Source organism: Phyllostomus hastatus, unplaced genomic scaffold (genome assembly GCF_019186645.2).
Source record: "Phyllostomus hastatus isolate PE091 unplaced genomic scaffold, TTU_PhHast_1.1 phas_contig_159, whole genome shotgun sequence".
NCBI lineage: Eukaryota > Metazoa > Chordata > Mammalia > Chiroptera > Phyllostomidae > Phyllostomus > Phyllostomus hastatus.
Window position 1 is genome coordinate 10,183,126 of NW_025333640.1, and position 21,006 is coordinate 10,204,131.

At 39.6% G+C, this 21,006-nt stretch overlaps 1 protein-coding gene and 1 long non-coding RNA gene across 2 annotated transcripts in view; one reads left to right on the forward strand and one right to left on the reverse strand.

Annotated features, from left to right (window-relative positions):
* GALNTL6 (polypeptide N-acetylgalactosaminyltransferase like 6) overlaps positions 1 to 21,006 on the reverse strand; it is an 875,194-nt gene that overhangs the window by 50,626 nt on the left and 803,562 nt on the right. The gene's annotated exons all lie outside the window — the stretch shown is intronic.
* On the forward strand, positions 6,926 to 9,843 carry LOC123813651. Its single transcript, XR_006784796.1, has 3 exons — positions 6,926 to 7,129; positions 8,393 to 8,507; positions 9,328 to 9,843. It is a non-coding gene; the product is annotated as an uncharacterized LOC123813651 (long non-coding RNA).

Below are 21,006 nucleotides of genomic sequence, written 5' to 3' on the forward strand. Positions count from 1 at the left end.
AAAGTTCCTGTTAGGCACGAAATTGATTAAACTGTTTCAATGAACAGTCAGGGATCTTACTAAGAATGAGGACACACAAGCTGATATTCTTTTCTCCCAATGACAGGGAGAACCCAACATTGCTAAATTCCAGACCGTGTGTTCTGATGATACTTTATACATGGGACATGAATACCAAGCAGAATTTAGTAATTTACTGCACAAGGAAGTTGGGCGAAGGGAAGCACCAAGTAGCTAGTCTTCGCTGCAGGTGTTCCCAGGGGATGAAGGAAGAGGAGGGTTGATGGAAGGGAAATGATACACTCCTTAGGGGCATGAGAGTGTACGGGTTCAGGATGGGAAGCTCAGCCCCTTTATCAGTTTTGAGATTCCTCACGTAAGAAAGTACATACATTCATCTGTACTTATATCATGGGAGTGGTTGTAGGATTAAATAGAGTAACAATGTAAAGTGCTTAGAATAGTACCTAATAGGCAACTATGAATATGAGAGCTATTATTATTAGAAAGTGTGCAGCACTGGAAATCAGAGAGCCTGGGTATTGGGTTTGGCTGCAGAGGGGCTGCATCGTTCCTGTGGTCCGTGAGAAGGGCTTCAGAGGACATTTCTTCAGCTCTGTGATGCTAACCGGTAGAGAAAACAACTGCATTGTCTTGAAGAGATCACTTCTCATGCACCCAACCTGCAGGTCAGTTTCATAGGCTGGTGTCCCATAGGCTATGGTTCTCCTCGTTTTGTGTTTAAAATTCCTTAAATGCCCACTTGGTGTGAACATTCACCCTTTCTGGTTTTTCATATGCATTGGAAGAGAAAATGAGCAGAAAGGCTGGGAACTTTAAGAAGATCCAGACACGTGTCTAAAGTAAAAACTAATGATACTTAGGAAAATACTTTACCTTAAAGTTTGGTGCAAAATCTTAATTAAGGCCTGGCACCATGCCCAGAGGTCTGCTGGGTTTGGAGACATGGTCTCCAAATATTTTCTTTCTAATGGGGTTGTGCACCTCTCTTGTTCTGTCCCTCCGACTCCAGCACAAGTATCCACATGGGCCTCTCTCCCATCTGATCTCCTCACCCCCTATGGATTCCTTGGTTAGTTATGGTCAATGGTGGGCACGAAGCAGGGCTCAATTGATACAGTAAGATGCAGAGAAGAGACAATGTCACAAAGACTACCCCGATTTCCTGGTTGCCTCTGCATTCCTTTCTTTCTAAGATTCCTAGAACCAAAAGTGTAAGACTTGTTCTGTGAGGAATTGTTTACATGACACCCGTAGACATTGCCTTGCTCAAAACACTTCCCACTCCTCTGACTCCAGTTTACCCTGACAGATGCTCAGAGTCGATGTTGTTGTGTAACATTCTAGCCTTTGCCACAGACTCTGAACTGCCTGATTTGTCTGGGGAAAGAAAAGGAAGCAAATGATGTTTTGAGGCTCCTGGTCTGGGATGGTACCAGGTACCACACACTTATATAACATGTAAGTGTGTGTTCTCAGTACCATCTTGCCATTTACCTTCTATTCTGACAAGTGTTCTGGATGAATGCACTTTATTTCCATTTGTCCTTGGAGAGAAAATTTTTTATAATTAACAAAAAGACAGAATGAAAAAATTAGTCAATAATATTAAGACTTTATTTATATTAAATTAGATTTTAGGCTGTAGCTCCAACCTTTATCCTAAACTTTAATTATTATGTAAAGTGAAAATATTTAACTTTCACTTACTTTATTCTTCTCTGATAAACAAAAGTGAATAAAGGTAGGGGGGTAGCAAAAAGCATAGGCAAAGAGGTAAGTTACCTAGGAGGATTGAGAAAGTGACTTTATTAAGTGGACACATTCATCCCCCAAAATGATTTGTTGCTAAGACCCATTGTGACTTGGGTAAATAATCATTTAAGGCTGTAAATGCTATAAAGTTAGGAATGGATATTTTTTTAAATTAAAACGCCCAGCACCTCAAATGATTCCAAGCACAGGTGTGTATTCATCTGGGAGTGCTAATTGTTGGCTTAATAATAGATCATATTCTAAAATGAGTGTGAACAATTTCCTAGCATGGCCTGTATCTACTAATAAAGGCACTGAAACAGGAATAATTTCCTTTAAAGTGCTGTTGTTAAAGGATAGATATTGTTTTGCTTTGAGTTTTAAAAATAGAAATAGATATTATTGTGAAACTCCAAGAAGAACTGACTAGCTCAGATGCATTCACTTGGAAATGGTTGGAAGGGTCATGACAAATGTTAGCCTGAGTAAGTGTCAACAACATCAGGGAAGGTGTAGTACAGTTGATCAGGGGACTAGCCAGGTAGCTTTTGCATTATGTCCTTTTCAAATTGAAATAGAGTTGGTCGAAGGTTAGGGTTGCTGACTTCTCAAACACTCCAAAGAATGCAGCAGGATCATGGACATTTCCAGGGATAATGTGAAATTGTAGATTCCTTTTTTTTGTAGCTTTACAGGAGATGAGAAAAGAGAAAGCATAATAGTTGCAAAAACTGCAATAGCTAGTTTTCTTCCAGCAATGAGTGTTTTATAAGCATTTAAACATAAATACAACATCCTGACCATCCTCTAATATCCTTGATGCCCCATAGGCATCCTCAATTACAGATACTCTACTTTTCTGAGTGGAATTTCCCATCAGGAGGAAATTTCTAAAGTGTCGATTGTGATAGTCAAGGAATAGTCCTCACTCCCAAACAGTCCATGCCAAATAATACCATTCTGAAGTCATCATTCTGGCAATAACAATACACTGTGTTAATTTGCCAGTCGCATCACGAGTCAGCACTTAGTTTTTGGGAAAACATTGGAACCACAGCTGAAAAGTATTACAAACAGTTGCAAGGAAAGTTTCACGGGTCTTTTCTTGATATAGAATAAACTCATCCACTCCAGGAAATAGTATATTGTATACACATTTGAGTTCACTGAGGTATTTACATAGGGATACATATATACACATGCAAAGACATGGAGGTAATAGGGTAGGGACAAAGCAATATTCCTCACTTAAACATTCATAGCTATGTACACATTTACGGAATTATAAAACCGAGACTTCCCCATAACATCTCTTGCCAGAGAATGTAATGAAGAAAAATAAGTCATTCCGAGGTCTCCCTGGTATTGAATGGACATTGATGGAGGCACTAAATGTCCAAAAAATAGTTATCCAGAGGAAAGAAAAAGTATAGACACTGGAAGATGGATATGCAAAATTGTTTACTCCCAAACAGAAGCTGGATCTATAAAAGTTGCCTTGTATATGCAGAGCCAGGTTTTAGCTGGGATTCCTGTTTTTTAGAGATTTAAATAAAATTGTTTCACTCGCAAATCACACATTCTTATCTTCCTTGAGATATGTGTGGATTCCCAGGGGTGAGTGTTCACACATTCATCCTTCACTTCTATTTCCTGTCCCCAGATTCCCCCTTCCACCTGGCACCTTGCCCTGGGCTCACTGGCTACTCTGTCACAAAGAGCTGAGTGGGTGACAGGTGATCTTCCACACCTCTCAAACACGGCCCAGGTAGATCAGCCACGCACAGTGAGGATTTTAAGGAAGTGGGAAAGACTCGGGTGACGGCAGTGCAGCCGATAATGGAAGATGGCACATTTAATTGACTTCTTTCACATTCTTTGGCCACTATAAAGAATTTCATGGAAGGGACTGAAACTTTGCCACACCGAAGGTGCTTTTGAGGATGTTGATTTTAAGTGCATATATTCAACTTTGACTTTTCTCCTGTTAATCTGTCTCTGTTAATTTTGTTATTAGCCCAGCCAGAAGAACTTAGAAGGTGGAGCGCTCCTAACCATCTACAGATTGATGTCGCCCAATTTGAATTGAGTTTTGCTTAAATAAACTCTTAACATTTTTAATATGCCTCAGTTGATCTCTTAACACATGGAACACACTTATACTGAAAATCCAAAATTCAAATTTATCTGGGTGTCCTATATTTTTGTTTGCTAAATCTGGTAACCTGACTTCTAATGTACACTAAGTGTATACAATATTGCGCTCCATGATTACTTTTGAATTCACTACCTGACTGTATATGCAGAATCTGTCATATTTTGATGCGGTCACCAATACCTAGTGAATATTTTGGTTCCGTGGAAATTATTCCAGGGAAGTTTCAAGCGCTCTGCAGAGAAGTCTGCCATAACACACCGTTGATCTCCACATGCTGCACACAGTCCCACTGATTTTCTATTTCTCCCAGGTGGGATCCTGCTGGCCCCTAGCTGTGAAGCAAGCAGGGAAGCAGCTATATCGCTTAAGATAACAGCAGTGCTACTTGGGAGCTAGAAGGGAGGGCTCAGCATAGCTAGAAGGGGCAATTTAGGGCTTACTGTTAACATCAGTCTGAACACAAGTAGGTGAAGGCTTCCTGTCTCTGCACCTCAGGTTGGGCTCCATCCAGCCTCTGAGTGTAGTGTGGACAAAGGAGATTGGGGGGAAAGGCCCAGTCCCATTCAAGGTGGACTCAGGACATTTTTACCTGCTGGGGTTATTCACAGCATGGAAGTTTAAGAAAGGTAGTTACTGGAGCTGAGGCATACTTAAAAAATATATTTTTGTATAGAAAGTAAGTAAAGGGTTTCTCTATTTTTAAAAGCTGCAGACCTTTATACTTTTGGAATCATAAATGAAATGAGAACTGTTATTCTGAGCACCTTCTACACACAAGGCATTGATAACATCCTCTATTTTTATGACACTCGTCTGTGATTCCCTGTGTATCTGAACATGTCCCACTATTCAACCCAAACTGCTATTTATCTCTCATTTCTTTGTGCTGCCCTGAAATGTATTAACACACTTAATTTAACACATTCAGCCTTATATTAGAGATCTTTAGAATTCAAGTCCTGTTTTCTCCGCACAATCCAACACTAAATCTCTCTTTACTGCTAATAATCATCAGGTCTTTGAATTGATATTTTACCAGGAGCATTAAGTCACACTTCTGCTTCAGTTCATAAGAACAGATTTCCAGCTCTGACTGATCACCTTTATCGCGCAGCACAAGGAAAACAGATTGTTCCATTATACCTGCTCGTTCATGAAACAGCATAAATCGATCCACTAATTATTTTTTCTCCAGCAACATTTTAGATCCCACTGTTCGATTATTTAAAAAACACAATCCTCATTCAGTTTCTCGGCATTTTATTTGAGAGTTGATTGTTTCTCGGGCTAGGAGGCTGTCCCATGCCTGTGCGTTATCTGGGCCATCTCACCTCGGGAGCGCGCTTCTGTTTCTCTGTGCAGGGTGCAGCGCTTACATGTGCACTGGCGTGACCCCAATCCCCATGCTGTGCTGCTGTCTATATTAAGCTATTGTATTACAGTGGATTTAGTCGTCTATTTCTCTTTCTTCAGCTCTCCCCTCCTCCCGCCCCGGTATTTTCTCTGGTGCTTTCCCCCCAGACACTGCTGGTAGCTAGCAGAGCCAGGCTCACCCAGGAAGGGTTTGTCACACTCTATCAAGGAATTGCATCACTCTCCCATGACTTCAAAAATTCTGCTTTGATTTAAATGCATTTCTCTTCTTCTCTTTGAAGCCTAAGAATACTTTAGTAGCTCCAGAGCCCCACCCCAAAGCCCTCTTATCATTGATAATGCGATAATGTCAGCGTGCATACAGCTCAAAAGAGACTCTCTTTAGGAAAGCCTCTCCCTCACTACAATTATTCAGTCCGGCCTTCTCCTCTGATCTGAAGACGTCTTTGAAGTCAGTGGGAAGCCTTCAGCAGACGGAGGGGAAGGCTAATCTGGCACTGAAAGGGAGGCTTCACTGACAGGCGGTTTCCTTTCTTTTTCCTCAAAGTCTGTGTGAGCTGTTTGCAAGTGATTACCTGCTCTTTGCTGTTTTACTGTAGTTTAATTATATCTCTGTTGCATTTTTGGGCCAAATATTTTGGATACTTATGGTAGTGTGTCTGATGGGATTTAGTACAGCCAAATTATGTAACTACATACCTCATTTAAAAATGCATGTAAGCCTAATTTTAAAAATAGTTTTTTTGAGGAATAATGATACACAATAAACTGCTCATATTTAAAGTGTACAATTTGGTGCATCTTGACACATGTATTAGTGAAACCATTGCCACGATCGAGATAACGAATGTATCCATCACCTCTAAATGTTTCGGCGTGCCTCTTTGAAATCCTTTTTCATATCTCCTTTCTTTGGCACCTTTACAAACCCCAGGCAACTACTGATCTACTACACTTTTTAAAAATTTTTATTAATGTTGGCAGTGATATCGACTCTTGGTTCAGCAACCTTGGTTTTTGAGTTTGGCAAGAAACAATTCAGAGCCACGAACTCTAGCACGAGAGGAAAGAAGGCAGAAGAAGTGAGCCAACTGGGCTGCATGGACTCAGGAAACAAGTTTCAGAAGCAAAATAAGGGCCCTCAGAGCTTAGGAGAAGGAAAGCAAAGATACAAAGGAAAGAAGACCTTCCTTCTTGTGCCTGAAGTAGCAAGGTGCAGGCATGCTTGAGAGAGAGAGCATATGCTGGGTCCTTTGTCTCAAGGGTTTTTATCTGTTCTCTAAAGTCAGGTATTTTAGGGAAGGTCTCAGGGGAGGATCTCAACAGCTTATTCATCAGCTTTCCAGGTCTGAGACATCAAAAAGAGCACCTTGTGTCAGGGTCATGGTCTGTACTGATTGATTGGCACTAGGCAGGCGGCCATTCTTTGGTCACTGCGTCTGGTCCTGATGCCAGCCATGGCTGCTTTACTTGATTTTGCTGATTTTCTGGGCTTGGAGCTGAAACAAAACTAAGGCCTGGATGTTATCTATAGTTTGACCAAAATTCTGTCTCTGTGATCAGCAGACCCAAGGCCTTGTTGCTAAGGTTATATGAGGCTGATCAGAAGAACCTCGTGGTCCTGAGGACTTAATGCCTCATCGGTTGTGCAAGGGAGCAGGAGGTTCGTGAGTCACGGTGCTGGATGAGGCCGGTTCAAGTCAGCTGTTTGTTTCAGTTTCCCCATTACTTTTGCTAAGGAAGTTTTCTAGCTTCTTACTATCTTACCTCATGAAGACTAATTTTTAAAGAGCAGTTTAAGGGGCACAGCAAAATCGAAGGGTAGGTATAGAAATTTTTTCATCTACTCTTAGCATCCACTCAGGCATAGGTTCCCCCATGATTGACATCCCCCACCAGAGTGATGTATTTGTTACAATTTATGAACCTACACTGACACATCATAATCACCCAGAGTTCATAGTTTACATATGGGTGCGTTCTGGGTGTTATAGGCTGATTTCCTTTTTGTCACTACAATTAAGTTTGCATTTTCTTAGATTTTATATAAATGAATCACAGAATATGTGGTCTTTTTATCTGGCTTTTTTCACCAGAGTAATTATTCTGAGGTTTATCCATGGAGTTGCATGTATTCCTTTTTATTGGATTCCCTACTATGGCTATACCACAATTTCTTTATCCATTTACCACATGAGAGACATCTGGGCTATTCCTAGTTTGGAGCTATTACACATAATACTGCTGTAAACAATCTTGTGTAAGTCTTTGTCCACATACTGACTTCCACTTACTTTGGCCATGTATCTGAAGTGGACTGGCTGGGTCATTTGCTCCATAGTTTAACTCTAAGTGAAGCTGCTAAACTGTTTTCCTAAGTGGTTGTATCATTTTACATTTCCATTAACATTCCAGTTACATCACAACCTCTCCAGAAACTCAGCATGGTCAGTCTTTTTAATTTCCGTCATTTTAAAAGTGGGTGGTGGTATCTCATTATAATTTTAATTTATATTCCCTTATAAATAATTATGCTATGTCTTTTCATGTACTTATTTTACTATGTATCTTGTTTGGTGAAGTATCTGTTTAAAGATTTTTGTCCATTTAAAAAACTGAGCCCTGGCTGGTGTGGCTCAATGGATTGAGTGCCAGCCTACAAACCAAAGGGTTGCTGGTTCAATTCCTAGTCAGGGCACATGCCTGGGTTGTGGGCCAGGTCCCTAGTAGGGGATGCACGAGAAGCATTGATGTTTCTCTCCCTCTTTTTCTCCCTCCCTTCTCCTCTCTCTAAAACTAAATAAAAATAAAATCTTTAAAAAATTTGAACTTTTTTTATTATTGAATTTTGACAACTCTTTATATATCTGGGATACAAGTTCTTTGCCAGAAATCTGATCTGTCAATATTTACTCTAAGTTCATGTCTTGTCTTTTTATTGCCTTAACAATGCCCTTTAAAGAGCAGGAGGTCTTTATTTCAGTTGGTTCCAACTTACCAATTTTTGTCTAGGGACAGTGCTTATGGTGTCATATTTAAGAAACCTTTGCCTAACCTCACAATTTTTCTTCAATTTTTTTCTAGAAGTGTTTGACCATATGCAAGAATCTCTTTCTGGACTCTATTTTCTTCCATTTGTCCAATAGCTGCCAATACCTATGGTCATGATTACCATAGATTTTTAACATCTCCAAATCAGGTAATGTAAGCTCTACAACTCTGTTCTTTATCCAAGCTGTTTTGGTTAGTCTTTTGCATTTGTGGATGAATTTTAAAATCAGTTTGCCTAATTTTTTATGTGGTAAAATGTATAATAATATAAATTTGCCTTTTAACCATTTTAAATGTGCAGTTTGATGGCATTAGTAACATTCACATGCACCCAACAACACAGTTCGGGTTTCAGTTACTATGATATATTAACTGTGAGTAACTGCATAAAGAACAAATGTTGCTGTTAGCTCTTCAGAGCACAAATCATGACATAAATTACAGATTAAAGAGAATCAAAGTTTTAACACTTTGAAGCTGCCCTGAGATATTGAGATATTGATTTTAAGCTGTTTATTAAAAAGCAAGACTCAGAAAGAACTTTTGACACTCCCGCCCCACCCCCCACCTTTTCTTGTCTAAGAGATTCAGACAGAAAAACCTACTTCAGGAAAGAAATCCTAGGATATTCCCCTTAGCCTACTTTGAATGAACAATGTGAAAAAGGACTTCAAACAGGGGCTGCTAGCCAGATACCCTCTGTGTCCCATTGTTCCCGTGTTGCATAGCAAGAACTTTTTGCCATCTGAGACCTGCTCTACCTCAACTACCTGTTAATCCCCCACTTTTACTCCTGAAACTTAAGATCCCATTCCCCATCCTTTTCTCCTTTGTCCAAAAATGTCTTATGTATCCAATGTTGCCTCACTGTTTTTGGAATTTTCATGCTTATGTGAATCCCCCAATGTGTGTGTATTAAAACTTGATTTTCTCCTGTTAATCTGTCTTTGTCAATTTCATTATTATAGCCCACCCTAGCAGAATTTAGAAGGTGGAAGAAATTATCAATGTTTTTGACTCCCACAAGATACACAGTATGATCAGCGATCAATTGCATCACTTCTTTTAAAGTCTGTTGGGGCTTGGTCATTGCCATCTGTCACCCAGTTCGCACACAGGCAGCAAAGCACACGGTGGTGTTGCACCTGTGATTCCCATCAAGAACCCTCACGACACTTCACAAAAATGGATAACTGAAAAGGCAGAATTGGCCAAAAAAGAAGAAAGAGCAGCAAAAACTCAAAGTTGATAATGCTGAAAGTGAAATTCAAATAGGATTCCCAGAACAAGTGACTGACCATGAGGATGTTGACATTGCTGCCATTCGAGAGACTGTAAGTATGCAGCCAGGAAGCTTAGTGAGAGGACATTCATTGCCATGAAGGAGGAATGGCTTGTGATGCAAAGGATGAAGCTGTCTTCCTAAACTGAAACTGCAGACCCATTAAACACTAACACCCCATTCCGCCTTCCCTCAGCCCCTGGCAGCTGCCATTCTACTGTATGTCTCTATGAATTTGACTACTCTATGTACCTCATGTGAATGGAATCGTACAGTGTTTGTCCTTTTGTGACTGGTTTATTTCACTTAGCATAAGGTCTTCAAGTTTATCCATTTTGTAGTATCTTTCAGATTTCCTTCCTTTACATGGCTGAATAATAATCCACTGTATTTTGCTTATCCATTTATCTGTCATTGGACACTTGGTTGCTTCTATACTTTATTATTATGCACATTTGTGTACAAATATCTGTTTGAATCCCTGCTTTCAACTCTTTTTTTTCGTATGTACCCAGAAGTGAAATTGCTGGATTTTTAATTTCTTGAGAAACCTCTACACAGAGGCTGCATCATTTAACATTTCCACCATGCACAAGGGTTTTAATTTCTCTATGTCCTTTCTAACATTCATTTTATTTTTAAAAAAAGTCATCCAAATGGGTCTGAGGTAGTATTTTATAATGAGTTTGTTTTGTATTTTCCTAAAGATTAGTGATGTTTGGTATCCTTTCATGTGCTTATTAACCATTTGTATATCTTTGCAGATATGTCTATTCAAGTCCTTTGCCCATTTTAAAATCAGGTTTTTGTTGTTGCTGCTGTTGTTATTGAATGTAGGAGTTCTTTAAATTTTCTGGATATTGACCTTTTATCAGACAGTTACTTGTGAATATTTCCATTCTGTGAATTGTGTCTTCACTCTGTTGAATCCTGTTGACAGGGACCTTGGATGCACAAGCTTGCCTAATATTTAAGCTTAAAATAGGCCACTTGATGTAGTCATGTTCCTTAGTAATAAAGTTAGGCTAAATGTTGCTGATGAAGGACTTAAACAGAAACAGCTGTATTAGTTGTCTATTGATATGTAACGAATTATGCCAAAATGAAATGGCTTAAAACAATAACAAATATTTTTTAACTTGCACAGTTTCCATGTGGCAGGAACTTGATAGTGGTTTGGTGAGCAACCTGGCTTGGAATTTCAGTCAAACTTTGGTTGGGGAAGCAGTCATCTTAAGCCTTGAACGGGGCTGAAAGATGTCCCCCATGTGACTCACGCACATGTCTGGCACACTGGTGCTTGCCGTATTGGTAGGAGGACTCCCTTCTCCCTGCATGGGGCTCTACATGAGGCTGCTTGAGTGTTGTCACGACATGATAGCCATCCAAAAATCATGATGGAATCTGTGATGCCTTTTATGACTTAGCCTCAGAAGCAAAAAAACAGGATGATAGGACAAAATTGAAAGTATGGTTTTTGTTTTGTTTTGCCTTGTTTCATTTCTTTTTATCCTTAAGATTATTATTTGGCTGAGTCTGAGGATCAGAATATGATGGAATTCTTTTTCATGATTGGTTTCCTGATTTTCTGAGAACCTGGAGACAAGCAGAAGCTCTTGGAATTATTGAAGGGGGCCCAATGTAAACAGAGGTCTTTTGTGTTCAGGTGAGGGTGTATGGCCCACACCTAGGACATCCTGTCTGAGTCTAACTAGGACCCAGAGAAGTTCTGGCACTTTGAGGACTGGTTTCTCCAGATAGCACCACAAGCCAGAAGGTGATGCTCCTACTGAAGGGTGTGGGGATGTGGCTTCTCCAAAGGCTTCATAGGCAAGAGACTGAGGCAAGTGGGAGCACAAGCAGAAGAAGCCAATCACAAGTGGTACAGAGTAGGTACTGCATCTGACAAATGATGATAAAGGAGAATGTCAGCACGTGGGTGGAAGCCTTGTGGGGATGTCTAGGGACACCTGGGTGTCCAGTACTGGCAATCCAGCTAATGATATTCTCGGCTATCACACCTTACAAGTATGATCTTATTTGTAGATGATTATTATTGACACATTGTCTATTTTTTTTAAATAAATCACAGTCAGCATTTTCTAACCTTCAGGCAAAGAGAATATTAACTGTTTTATTCTTTCACAGGACCATCCACAGCAAGCATTCAAAGAAACTGTGATTGAAACAAATGGTGCCATAGTCTTTATTCCATTTGTCATTAGTAGAGCCAGTTTGGAAGAAAAATCCCTATGTTTTTAATAACTCATGCAGGGTCCTTAGGTTGAAATTATATCTGTTCAAAATTTAGGCAATCGGTGACATTTTATTTTTATAAACCATTTTCAGAATTAGAATTGTGAAAGCATCCAGACACCACAAAGCTGCCATTTGGTTTTAGACCATTTCTCAGTTTACAGAATAACATTAAATGACATCAAAAAGGAAATATACTTGGGCTGGAATTACAGTTGAAAATGGGATTCTTGCCAGGAACTAATAAACTATTAGAATCAAGGGTGATTAGAATGGAAATGAAGTAGTGGAGGCCTCAAGCACAGTCTCGCTGTGTGTGTTTACATATCTCTTGGTAAGATGCTAATTCTCTGAAATGAGTCCCTCCTCTCCAGGTGCTTCTGTGGCTTTCTGATCCAGTGGCAGTCCCAAAAGGCAAAGGTATAAAATGACCAGCGCTGCTCTCTCATGCAAGGGTTGCATTTTTGGTTGAGATGATGGCATGCTAAAATATTTTAACTTGCTTAACTTTCAGTAGCTTAGTTTTATAGCAGCAGGGGCCTATTGTCTAAGCAAACTTTTTTCCTTTCCCAGGCTCCACTAGGATCCTGACTACAGGGAAATGTTCACTTCTAATGAGAATAATGATAAGAATGCAATTATAATTCCCCCCAGTCCACAAATAAGACTCACTGTGTAGTTTGTTGCCTAAGTGCTTTGATAAAACAAAGGTATAGAGATGCTGAATACAACATAAAGTGCCAAGGTGCTCTGGGCAGGTAAAAAGTAACTAAAAGCAGACTGGAAAAGGCACCATAGGAAAGAAATCATGAATCCCATTTTAATTTCATTAAGAATGAAGGGGCCTGAATAGACACTTCTCCAAAGAGGATGTACAGGTGGTCAATAGACACATGAAAAGGTGCTCAACATCACTAATCATCAGAGAAATGCAAATTAAAACCACAATGAGATATCACCTTACACCTGTCAGAATGGCTACCATCACTAAATCAACAAACAAGTGCTGGTGGGGATGTGGAGAAAGGGGAACCCTTTTGCATTGTTGGTGGGAATGCAGGTTGGTGCAGCCACTGTGGAAAGCAGTATGGAGATATCTCAAAATATTAAAAATGGATCTGCCTTTTGACCCAGCAATTCCACTTCTGGAAATATATCTGAAGGGTCCCAAAACACTAATTGGAAAGAACGTAAGCACCCCTATGTTCACTGCAGTGTCATTTTCAATCACCAAGATATGGAAACAACCCAAGTGTTCATCAGTAGATGAGTGGATAAAACAACTATGGGATATTTACATAATGGAATATTACTTGGCTGTAAAAAAGAAGAAAATCTTACCTTTTGTGACAATATGGGTAGACCTGGAGAATATTATGCTATGTGAAATAAGCCAGTCAGAGAAAAACAAATACCATATGATTTATTCATATGTGGAATCTAATGAACAAATTGAACTAACAAGCAAAATAAAGACAGAGTCATAGATAGAGAGCGGGATAACAGCTAAAGGCGAGGGGAGATTAGGGGTGGAGGGATTGAGCAACAAGGAAAAAGGACTCATAGGCATGGACAATAGTATGGTGATTGTTGGGGAGCGGGGGGTGAAAGGTGACTAAATGGTAATGGAAAAAAATACAAAAAAAATTAAGAAAAAAGAAAAAATTTCATTAAGAATGGCAAAGTGAAAATAATGATGAATCATGGCAACTAATTACCATGTAGGATTATCATTTAAATATTAAATTTACTCTACGAAAATCTTCCAATATTGCTTAACAAAAAAAATAATGTGAAATGGTGGTCCTCTCTAGATAGACACAGAGTGCTAAATACTATCCCTATAGCTTGGGAGTTAATTACCTGGCTGATTTACAACTTCTGCTTTGCACACTAGAAAGCATCAGAAAACTGATTCATAAGTCATAGTTGAGCTGAAACACCAAGGAAGACTCAAAACAATTATATTGAGCAAAAGGCTTCAATACTGGGGAAAAGATATCATCTGTGGGAGTTTGGGGAGTGAAAAAGCAAATAAATAGGAGACCACCAAACTACTGAATAGAATTAGTTTTGAGAAGTTTTATAGGAAATTGCTGAGTTTTAAAGTAATGCTGTCTTAACCTCACATTTTTTAATGATGTTTCCAAATGGCAAGAGACCGGACCTGTCAGTGATTTGTTGTTTCACATTCTTTTTCAGTTCTTATGTTTAGTGTGAAAATTCTATGCTTTACCTCTATAATGTTCAAAAAATTTAAAGACAATGTGTGATTGTATTGTTATTTGTTAAGCAAACAGACAAAAACATATGGATACATACTTAACAAACATTCTAATGCTACTGAGAAATTAAGGGAGCAAATGAGGGTCAAGTATTGGGAAATAAATTTGTGTTCCCTGTTTTTCCGTCTCTTCTCTCTAGACCTCTTGGCAGAGAGAACAGTTTTTCTTTGCCTTATTTTCCTCACATGCAAAACAAACATAAAATACCCAGTATTCAAAAAGGGAAATCATTACAGGGTGAGTGAGTACACGTGCTTTGCCAATGCTGTGTACTGAGACATCTCTAATGTGGGGAACATCCTTGGGTGGTGAGGCGACATTCCATGACAAAGGGATGGCCTGATACAATTAGAAAGTCCCAATGTTGTTGGTTAAGCATGTATAACATGCTCTCTGCCAGCAATTTTCCACCTTTTCCAGCTCATGGCACACATAAACTAATTACTAGAATTCTGTGACATAGCCAAAATAAATTTTTTTTTGCAATCTGACAAAAAATATAGGCATAATTTTGATTCAGTCACACCATATGGCTATTATTAAGTTGGCTGTTATAATTTTTTTTTAAATTTGACAATTTAAAGGAAAAGAGGTCAGTGCCCCTGACACATAGTCAGGTATTGCATGTTGTAAAAGTTTTTGTGACACACTAGTTGAAAATCGCTGCTCTATGTATTTCTGTTTAACACATAGTAGGCACTTGATATACATCTATTGAAGAATTTCTCCAGCCTGAACCTTTGATGGGGTTAGAGATAAACTTGATCTTTATAGGATGCAATGGACTCATATCTGAATGATTTATTAAATCATTGTTGTCTATAGGAGACCATTCTGCGTGGTGTGGGCCCAGCTTCCACTCAGAGATGCACAGGACCCACGCCCACAGATAGGTTTTTCCGTGGGGAATCAGGCCTGCATTGTACCTAGACTGCTATGAGACTTGCTTTTGCTAAAACTCCCTCACCCTTAACTGAGACACAAGTGCTTACTGTAACTTTCTAAAATCTGAGCTAAATCTCCCCAGTATGGAGTGTAACTAGTTCAACCACTTTTCCCTTTGCATTTGCAAATATCCTTTTTCTGTGATGTGATTAGTGGCTTCATCTCCTTTGTTTTCTGTAAAAGGTAACCACCTAAATTGAAAGTGTGCATAGTAAATGAGGACCATTATGTAATGTGCCCAGAAAAGAAATAAAGGCCTTTCAGGGCCGAGGCTTTTTCTCCTCTTGAGAGAAAAGCCATGCTCACCCTTTTCCTCCACAGGACTCGGTAGTCCGTGTGAATTTCTCTTGCCTCATCCACAATGTGGTGGACCCCAGGAACCAGGGTCCGCATCAGTTGTCACATAATAAACATGATTGATTTTCAGGGAGACTCTCATGAAGAATAATGAAATATTATTTATGGAAGATGTTTGAATTTCTTAAGTAAAAAGTTCCATCTAATTAGATGATATTATATTTTTAAATGTGGCCAAGAGGGAAGAGAAATAACCACGTGATTGCAGTATGTGAATCATCTTTCGTTCTTGTCACAGTATTGAACAGTCTTATTTCTCTTAAAGGAGTTCAGAATAGGTCTCCTCAAGATGTGTGACCTTGGCATGTGAATTATTTTGAGCTGAAGGCAATTGAGACTCTGTAAGCTCCTGAGAAACTTTTACCTCTTTTTTGAAGGATTTGAATCAGGGGCCCTGTCCATAATGAATTATCACTAGACATAACCTCCTATGACCAATCAGTAGGGCGGGGCAAACTTCAAATTATTGAATGTCTGCTCTTCTTTTCATCCTGAACACGACCCTACTCTCCTCTGAAGCCCACAAGGTGCCTTACCTCATCTTTAGCTCAGCATGACATCCATACCTTATTTTCCCTTTCTGACATGAGCCACTCATGTATGTGGGCTCTTGGACTTTCTCATGTATGTGAGGTTCATATGAACATATGGAATTAAATTTGGTTATTTTCTCCTGTTAATGTTATGTAGATTCATTTGTTCGACTAGTCAAAAGAACTCTGAAGAATGGAGCAAAGTTGCTTTCTCCTCTGCAGCCTTTTTGTCATGTTGTAAGAAATAATTAGAAATAGTTATTGTTATTAGAGGAATTGCTGCTGTACAGAAGTTCTAGCCATTTAGGCAGACTGAGTCTTTTGAGAATTCATCATTTTCTGCTTTCGGGGAGGAAGTCTGTGATAGGCCGCTGTGTCCCTGAACTCAATGATAGTTTCCAATAAAGCATCTGAACTCTATGGTTTTAAGAGCCGCAGAAAGACGTGCTGGCTGCTGTTGATGGCTAAGGTTGTTATGCTACAGCTCTTATTTGCTGGGCAGTTTTATGGGAGGAAACTGATTTACAGTCTTCAAGGGAGAAAGGTCAATTTGTAGGATGTAGATTTACCATTCATCACTGCATTTTATAGCCTCGTTGGTGATTTTATTTCCCGATATCAAACTAGTCATTTTGGTCTTATTAAGGCTTTTCCTCAACTGATATGTTTTTCTGACAGAAACAAGGGAGAGCTGCATATGTCAGCGAGTGTGTTCTTCCATCTCAGCTACGTGAGGCAGGGAGAGCGGATTCCACGGTGAGCGATGAGGAAGTACTCATTAATCAGCTTGGGGTGGTCTGACTTTGACACTGAAATACCCCTCCTCCTCTTCCTCCTCTTCCACTTGTAGTCTACACTTTCTTCCACTCTTCCCAATTTCAAGACTCTGAGCTAATCCATGGAGTCAATAGGGCTGGATGCCTCCAGGGACATAACACGAAGAAAGGCACTTTGGAAGAAGTAATCTCACAGCCGACAGAGGCAAAACCACCCTTCTCCCTCAGACCTCAGATGTAACCTTGGCGTCCATGCAGGATAATAACCATAGGAAATCTTCAAAGATCATTGCTTCCTGACAAGAAACCCTAAGTAATTATATAAAGTCAAAACCATTTGCAACTTGTACACAGATCACACTGTAGCTTACAGGATCATTAAATATAATCTGGAAAATAGGATGGATATTACTGTACACATTAAAAATGCTGTATGTTAGCTATGAGATATACTTCCTCTTCTGTTAAATCATAATCCCAATGAGAACATTATAAACTCCATAAAATACTTTATAAACAAGTAAACTATATGAGATGCAATCTAATTTCATAGTGAGCTGGATTATTTTTGTTTAACCTGCCTCTCAAGCTCATGATGTTTGGATTGTCATATAGAGATTGCTGGACTTTACCTTTCTGTCATAGTCAGTCATTAGTTATAAGAATTTAAGGCTTGTGTTTATTTTTTGTTCATCATTTATATTTCCAGGGCCTGGCACAGTGCTTGGCATAATATTTTCTTCAGAAATGAATTTTATTGGTAAAGAAAATCTGGCAAAATCTGATTTTTTGTGGGCTTTCAAAATTCTAGACGGGAAGCCTGCACACATTCCCCAGGTCTGGCTCTCCCTGATGCCACGTAAAGCTGTCATTTGCAGCCTACTCTATCCAAAACCAGTCTCCCTGTCTTCCCCTCTCCCTCCCTCACACACCTATATTCGTCCTGATCCTATGTACTTTGACACTGCCATGAAAACCTCATGGTCACATTTGACATCTTTCTTCTTGCAAAAGACTACAAGTCAATAAAAATGCTCTAGGAAGTTTTGTTTACAAATGTTTCTTGCATTCAGAATGTTACTTAATTTAGTCTTCCTCCCATTTAGTACTGACTTGTTGGTTGATCTTCCTGTTTTACCCTCTCTGTTTCTACCCTGGCACTTCCTGTTCAAAAACCACGAGTCTCTCACTACATTCAATTAGCAAAAGGTACGCACCTTGGTCTGCATACAGGGTTCCCCAGGATGGATCTCCAACACATGGTCCAGTTTAACTCCAGAGGTCCCAAACACAACCTTTGTCACTCTCTGTGCCTTCTCCTTCCTACCTGGGGCTTGCCTCATGCAGGAGCCCCAGCTGCTCCTGTTTATTCCAAACCTTCCTATATAGAACAACACGGCAGGTGGGTTGAGCCTTGGGCAGCCAGGCCTCAGTTTACAGTCCCAGCTCTACTTGCTTAGCATTTAACCTCTCTCCCTTTTAAAGTGAGTTACCTTTTCAAGCACTCTAGGTCATCCTGTACAACTGAATTCTTAAGGGATTTGACTTCTTTGGTTTTATAGCTATTATCCTGAAGCTTAGATACCAGCTGCCATAAAATGCAAGATGAAATTTTAGAACATTAAATGTTATCAATACCACATTTGGTGTCAGTGGCAAAACACAGGATAATACAGTCCCCTGGTTTGCATTCTCTGGTGTCCCTTACACTCTTAGGGTGAAGCTGGGTCCAGTTTTGTCTCCTATGCAGTCCTCCCTCCCCTTGGAGCTAGGGAGGACAGTTGTGTGAGCTCCCAGGACTGCCTCACTCACAGTCTGCAGGGCTGTCCTCGGCTGACATGAGACCCTCCTGGGGATACTCCCATGGGTCAAGTCACTCCCATGGGGACTGCTATTGTACTTCAGTTAGCTGGTATGGTTAGCCATGGGGTGACTGCTCAACACCTCTGTCATGTCCCTGCTGGTAGAGCCATCTGTCTCTAGTCCAATGGCTTTAATTGTCCCCATACAATGGGATTCAGAGTAGTCTGTGAGGAGTCAGTAATTACTGTTCTTTCAGCAGAGTTCTTGATTCATGCCACAACCTGTGAAATGAAGGGTCTCTTTAAAGAAGCTTCCACTCACTTGTCACTCAGCCACTTCTGGTTTTGTAAAGTGTCGCTCAGCAAAAGGCTCAATGTAAAGGCCATTACTGAGTAGCTGCTGACTCTTCTGTGATGAAGAGCAGTCAGTCCATCATCCCAAGGAAGGGATGACTGTCATTACGGTCCTGGGGACTTTCTGGTCTCCCTACAGCTTGAGGGGTGAGTACCCCTTCCCTCAGAGACTGGCTGTTTGTTCCTGGTGATAAGGTACCATGACTGTGCTGATGCTGGCCCCCAGCTGACTCAGAAATAACAGGCAGTTTTATGCATGATGGTGAATACTCTGATTCCAAGACGAAGGTGAATCGTAAGTCACCTACCACCGAGTCTCAGATTTTTGTGTTTTGTGGGAATTGACATAAGGATGTTAATTTTCACTTTTGCCAGATAGGACGTAAATAAAAACAGCTGAGGAGTCAGCTGTTCAAAACACATACACGTGTGTGTGTGTGTTTGCACGTTTTGGAATTCTGCTGGAATCCTCAATTTACACAGGTGCATAAAGGAAAGGTGCACAGTTTTGAAGAATTAAACAAGCTTTGTAAAATAAGAAAACAATCTTTTGGAGTTAATTCTTCAGCTTTGCCTACATTTCCTAATGAGGCTGGAAAGATGAACTATATATTGAGTAGACAAGGCCCTGCATTTGAAGTATTTTTAAAGCCTCTCATCAAGCCTCTCTATCTTGTGTTCTTCAGTAAAGAAGAAAAAACCTATAGTCATCATGTTAAAAAAGATGTTATTAAGTGGAATAGATTTAGCTTTATGATTTATATTTTTTCAGTTCCCTGGGGCTGGATGAAAAGTGGGCCAGGAACTGGCTCTGGTCATAGGTCATGAGTTTGGGAACCACTATTGTATGAACCTTGTTGAAGGCCCTCTTTCCATCCATCAGCTCGGTACTGTTCCCTCTCCTCTTCCCTACACAGATCCATATATTTACAATATAGTGGACAATTATTTATTGTCTGGTATTGTCCTCTAATGGTTTCATGTGTGAATACCTTCTCTTCCAACCAGACTGCAATGCTAGGCACTGCATAGCATTGAGAATAGCAAATAGAAGGCACTGAACAATTAACTATTTGAAATTTTTTTAATGATACACACCTGTAAGTTGTTTAGAGGAGTCAGCTGTTCAAAACACATACACGTGTGTGTGTGTGTTTGCACGTTTTGGAATTCTGCTGGAATCCTCAATTTACACAGGTGCATAAATGAAAGGTGCACAGTTTTGAAGAATTAACAAGCTTTTTAAAATAAGAAAACAATCTTTTGGAGTTAATTCTTCAGCTTTGCCTACATTTCCTAATGAGGCTGGAAAGATGAACTATATATTGAGTAGACAAGGCCCTGCATTTGAAGTATTTTTAAAGCCTCTCATCATTTTTGATGATTTAGTAATCATGTAGGGTGGAACTGGTAATTGAGATCTCTCACAAAATATCAGAATAATTTTTCACTTTCATGTACTTTTTAATTTAAAAAATCATAAAAGTTTCCTTAGAGTGACGGCTGAGCTTCAATATTTGTGACTTCCTAATTGCTGTAGTTGTTTAGAAAAAAAAATGAGTCCTCAAGTAAAATTTAAGTGGAAAAGATTAAAATTCAGAATTATTGACTTTTTTATTTGAATGAATGCTTGCTATTTGCAGGAAATTTTATGTGTCAGCCCTAGCTTCCCTATATTTGACACAGTACGTAATTTCTTTCTCAAAAATATATGAATAGTTTCATTATTTGAAAATAGGCCCTTTGGATCAGCACAACTCCCCCCACCCCCAGCTGCTCAGTTTTACTCTGCTTGTGACTGAGCCAGGCACACACCGCCCGTGTTGCAAACGAGTGATTCGGCCTGGGTGCATGCTGGAGAACACATGAGTGAACGACAGGGATAAGTGACAGAGTGTCATTATCTTTGGGACATCTTTAACTGCTATGATTTATGACATAATTTACATGGCTGATTTGTGATATGTGCTCAAGGCTCTTCAATTGTTTACCTTTTTGTAAATTCTTGTTGTTTTCCTGAATGAGTTCTCACATTCACATGTATCAAGTCTTCTGAC